The sequence below is a fragment of the Taudactylus pleione genome, unplaced genomic scaffold, assembly GCF_031769625.1.
Source record: "Taudactylus pleione unplaced genomic scaffold, aTauple2 ptg000065l, whole genome shotgun sequence".
NCBI classification, from domain to species: Eukaryota; Metazoa; Chordata; class Amphibia; order Anura; family Myobatrachidae; genus Taudactylus; species Taudactylus pleione.
Genome location: NW_028284467.1, coordinates 10,346,834 through 10,352,833, shown reverse-complemented (window position 1 = coordinate 10,352,833; position 6,000 = coordinate 10,346,834).

Here is a 6,000-nt window from a genome sequence, read left to right as displayed (position 1 = left end):
CAAACCAGGATCCGAGAGACCTCTACGAGAGCCGCCCGACTGCGAGTTCCTCCTTGCCTGTTTATGTAGGCCACGGTGGTAGCGTTGTCCGACTGGACCTGCACCGGGCGACCCTGGAGAAACCGCTGTGCCTGCTGGAGAGCATTGAAGACCGCACGGAGTTCCAAGATATTTATTGGAAGCTCCGCTTCTGTCGGCGTCCACCTGCCCTGGAACAAGTGTGGACCCGAAACTGCTCCCCAGCCCCGAAGACTGGCGTCCGTTGTCAACAGGACCCAATTTGGAACCCAGAACGGACGTCCCTTGTTGAGGTGGGTCATCTGTAACCACCACGCAAGGGACAGGCGAACCTCCTGGGTGAGCACAATCGTCTGGGACTTCAAAGACTGAGTCAGCCCGTTCCACTTGGACAGGATCAGGTGCTGCAGAGGTCTGGAGTGAAACTGGGCGTATTCCACCATGTCGAACACCGACACCATGGAGCCCAGTAACCTCATCGCCGAGTGTAAGGACACCCGGCGGCTGTGCAGGCAACTGCGCACCCTTGACTGTAAAGCAGAGATCTTGTCCTCCGTCACGAAGATCCTTTGCTGTCCCGAGTCCAATAAGGCTCCAAGATGCAGAATCCTCCGAGACGGGATTAGAGTGGACTTCTGCCAGTTGATTAGCCAGCCGTGCCGTTGCAGCAGTGCAATGGTCAGGTCCAAGTGGCGTAACAGGAGCTCTGGAGATCCTGCCACCAATAACAGGTCGTCCAAATACGGCAACATGCGGACTCCCTGCAGCCGCAGAGAAGCCGCCATGACCGCCATCACCTTGGTGAAAACACGTGGTGCTGTTGCCAGGCTAAAAGGTAACGCCCGAAACTGGAAGTGGTCGCTGCGGATTGCAAACCTGAGGAACTGTTGATGGCGCCAAAGAATAGGGACATGCAGGTAAGCGTCCTGTATGTCCAATGACACCAAGTAGTCCCCAGGTTCCAGCGCCAGAATGATGGACCGTAGGGTCTCCATCCGAAACTTCGGGACCCGCAAAGACTTGTTGAGTGCTTTGAGGTTGAGAATCGGACGATATGACCCATTGGGTTTCTGTACCAAAAATAGATTTGAATAGAAACCCTGGCCCCTCTGGGAGAATGGAACAGCCACTATAACTCCAGCCTGGAGCATAGTGTGCAATACCTTCCGCAGCTCCGTAGCCTTGTTCCGGTCTGATGGGAGACCCGTGGTGAAGAAGCGAACCGGGGGTCTGTGCCAGAAGGAGAGGGCGTATCCGTGGGAAACCACCTCCAGAACCCAAGTGTCTGTCGTAGTGGTCGACCAACACTGGGCGAACTGTAGCAGGCGGCCTCCCACCCTGGGATCCCCCAAAGGGAGGCCCGGACCGTCAGGCCGCAGGCTTGTCATCTGGCTTGGGGGCCGGACGTCTGGTACTCCATGCCTGCTTCAGGGGCTTGACCGATTTCTTAGGGCCAGCCTGTCGAGGAAACGACTGTGGTTTGGGCCTGCCCTGGGCCCTAGATGACCGAAAGGACGATGGTCCCGAACCAGAAGGAGCAGCGGCCGACGGGAGACAAGCAGATTTGGCTGCCGCCAGCGTGGCCACAATCTTATCCAGATCCGGACCGAAGAGAACTTCTCCGGTAAACGGCAACGCTTCCAGACCTTTCTTGGAATCTGCGTCCGCCTTCCAGGATCGCAGCCACAAGGTGCGACGAGCAGCTACCGCTGCTGAAGAAATTCTAGACACCAGAGTACTAATGTCTAGAGCCGCCTCGTTGATGTAGGTGGCCGAATCACGGAGATTGCCAATCAACTCCGCCTGTTCGGCCGGACAGTCGGATTCAAAAGAAGCCTCTAATGAATCCGCCCAGCGCTCCATCGCTCTGGCAACCCAGCAAATGGCCATAGCCGGCCGTGCTGCCCCCCCTGCAAGGGAATAAGCGGACTTCAGGCAGATTTCTACCTTGCGGTCCGTAGCATCCTTAAGGGAGGACATGGATGGCATCGGCAATGTGGCACTACGGACAAGACGGGTCACGTAAGAATCCACCTGTGGAGGGGATTCCCACTTAGCAAAATAATTATCCGCGAACGGATAAGCCACCGCCAGGCGTCTCTGCGGCTGGTATCTTTTGCCAGGTTGTTTCCACGCCTCCTCTAAATGGTCCACCAACTGACCCGAAAGAGGAAAGACTGTGGCATCGCCCTTCACATCTTTGAAAAAGGCATACTTAGATTTAGCCGCTGGGGGAATTTCGTCCTCAATCACCAAGGCTGTGCGGACCGCCCGAATAAGTCCAGGAATATATACTTTGGACTTAGCATCAGCGTCCTTAGTATGGAGAGGTTCCTGATCGTAAGGATCCAGAATCTCCCCATCATCAGACGTCCCTTCGTCATCCTCATAAGGAGCGGACAGAGACGCCACCGGCCTTTTATGAGGCCGCATCACAGACTCCCCTTGCAACACATCCGACAAGTGCTGTACAGAACTCGTCAGGGAGTTAACCCACGCTGGCTCCTGAGAACCCGGGAGCGGGGAAATAGGGAGACTGTGGGGTACCACCAATTGTCGTGGGAACCCCTGCATGGGTGACGACACCACAGACTGCTGGGACAAACCCCTCGGAGTAAACGCGGGCTGCGGAGCTAACTGGCCCACTAAAGCTGTTAACGCCTGAGCGAAACAAGCCCAGGGCGGCTCCTGTACCGGTGCTGTAACCGTAATAGGCCGCGCCATGGACAAACACTGCCGGCAAAGGCCCTCCGCGCTACCCTCCCCCTCCGCTAACGGTACTTTGCACGTGGTACACTGTAGCCGGAGGGGAAAATCACTTTCAGACATGATGGCACCACGTATGTGACCTCTCTCACCAATTAAGTATTAAATAGGCGAGAGACCACCCTGCAGCACCGCACCGCAAGGGCTTTAGCAGAAGAACAGGGACAGTAATAAAGCTGACAGTTTAGAGAAGAAAAGTTACAGGCAGCAGCGCTAGCACAGTCACATACAATGCAGAGAAATAACAATTCCTGCACTAACAGCGCTGATTACTCAACTACACAGACACAGGGCCTGGTAGGACACAGCGCTGCATACACAGACCTGAGCCACAGCGGAGGAGAGGTATGCGGGGGGACCCAGACCACGATGCTTCCGTCCAGCGCTTCCAGCAGCGTTCACCATGCGTTCTGGAGAAGATGGCCACCGAGGAGCAGAGAGGAGGCTGGCCTGGGGGAGGAGCGCTGCCACAGGACCAGTCGGCAGCATGCAGAGAGGGCTGTGTGCAGCGGGGGAGGCGCCAGCTGTGAGACAGGGAAGGCGCGCTCCCCTGGCATGCATTTAACCCCTGGGACGCCGCAGCGCTACCGCTCTGCTGCGGTCCGCTGTCCCAGGGGGTAGTGGAAGCGCAGGTTGGTCGCCTGGCTCCACGCTGCAGCCAGTCCCCAGGGAGCCCCCTGCCTGGGGACTTAGGACCATGTGATCAGCGGGGACCCACCGCGGGACCCCGCTGCTTACCTCTGTCCCCCTTGAATCCGGCCATGGTCCGGAGCATCTGGGGTCACCGCTAGCTGTGACCCCAGACGCCCACCAGCATCCCCGGATCAGTACCGGCGTTCTGGTCCGGCGGGGTGTAGGGAAGACAGCATGGACGTCAGGACTGACTGTCCATGCTGTTCATCCAGATGTGCAGCCACAGCTGCATGAAGAAAAAGCTTCAGGGGCTCTTCTAGCCCCCACTCCAACAGGTGCACCCGACTCCGGCCGGGCACCAAACTAAACTGAGGTGCCTTGGCCCGGGGGCGGGGTATAGGAGGGGGACCTAGTGCATCCTGGGAGGCTGAAAGCTTAACTCTTTGGTGCCCTGCGACTGACGTCACACCTATACCCCAAGGTATCCTGTGGATACCCTATGGACCCTGAAGTAGAAAGCACAGTTTTATCATCGGCTCATTTGGCAGCCACAATCCAGCATAATGCTGGCAGAATAAAGGTCTATGCATGCATTTATTAAACTGCAGTTATTAGCGTTGTCGTGGTCTTGGGGGACAGGACTCGGCCCGGTGCCGAGGCGTCGATCTCTATGCTATGCAAATGTTCTTTATAAATTTAAGTCCTGGAGTGATCCGCATGGTTTGTACTTAGTACTTTCCTAACATTTTCTGCATTCCCCTGACGGGGCACCCCAATAGCTGTCTATTTGTAAGTAGGAGTGCCGGACTATTGGACAAATATATACACATTTATTTTTTTTAATTAATTCAGCACAGGTACCTTTAACAGCAAAAGTGGGACGTTAAGAATGTTTTGTACCTGGTGGAAAGTAATTTTACCTCTCTCACATTGGTGGAAGGGAATCTCAAATGTTGCCCTCAGATATCAGATCATGCTTTGAAGAATTCCTTAACCACCCACAGAGTTAAACTAATTGTGCAAACAAAATAGGAAAAAATTAGATCATAGGGAAAAAAAGCCATGTTGAGAATTTTCCCTTTTTGATTGTTAGATAGGATGGTCAGTCCTATTAACAGGAGCAGGGATAATTGCACAACTCACAAATAAGAGGGTCCACTATACTTAAGCTAAATAGACTTGTTCAATAATAATGATACCACCACTTATTCCCCAGAGGCAAATTGCTCAATACTTGGAAGCTTGTGGATAGTCAGAGTCAATATAGTTAAGGTCTTAGTTTTAACCTAATAGGCCCCCTGCAAGTCACAAATACTATTAGTCTTTTGACTGGTAGATCTTAACAAATTTTGATATAGTCACCTGTGAGGAGATCCATACACTGCTGGTGAGACAGAAAGATAGGCATTATAATAATGGTTACCCTTTTAACGCTGGCCAAATGATTGTGTGATCTATAGGTGTGTTTATTTTACCTCATCCAGACGTCAAGGCACTGCTGCAACCCCAAGTGTATTCAGTAAATGGACACAGTGCAACATCTGAGTCTCCAAGTGGGACTTCCTGTGTTCCAGACCAAAATGGCAGTTAAATTGTACTCGAGTTATGCATCCGCTAGCCGAGAATACAGTGACTTAGCTCAAATGATAGGAAAAGACAAGGGAGACTAATTGGAGATTTTCATTTATGACGTTTATTTCAACTTCATCAGTTTATTCAAATCTTCAAAATAGTTTTTATTCTACAATTGTTTTTAGTATATATATATTAAAAAAAAAAAATCCACAAGTGCACCACAGTGTATTAAAGATATGGACTGTTAAATGCCCTTTATCACATTAGTTATTATAATAGTCAACACAGACAGTATGGACTGACTAGGCCCCGCTTAAAGATAGCTACAGCCTTTGTATAATCCCCTTGTTATTTAATGAGGCCTAAATGTCTGCCAACACTTGAAATGCAGATACACTGCCTATTGCTTCAAAAAGCAAAACAAAATATAATCCAAATCTATGATCTTTGGAAAAGCAGAATAAAGTGATTTTATCAAGCAGCTAATTAAACCACTTACACAACACCAACTGAGCAGGACCCCTGAAACAGCTTTGATAAGTTTGTCATTTAAAGGGACGCAGACATCAAAAAAGGTGTACTTTAAACTTGGTGTATCTATATTAACAAATACTGTAGCTAATAGTGGGGAAAAAAGAAAAAACAAAACCACACCTTTATTTTAAACCCAAACTAAAATTAAAGGGGGAGAGTCTTTATAGACAATGCACAATACCAGAGCCTCAATTAAACTTTATTTAGTCTCAATGGATTGCCATTTAATATTGTACTCCAGACAGATAGTTTTCTGGTCACCAATTACCTGGTAATATAGTGGTTAGTTTATAGCCTTGATAGTTTGACTCGGGCCAAGTAGATGGATCAAGAGAAATCACTAACAAACTGTTGCGCATGGCTCTTGCTGAGGTACTGTCACTTGTGGCTACAAAGTAATATCAAATGGATTAAGAAAAAAAGTTACATTGACAACTAGAATTATAACCATTTAAAAATTAAATCAAAAGTAAT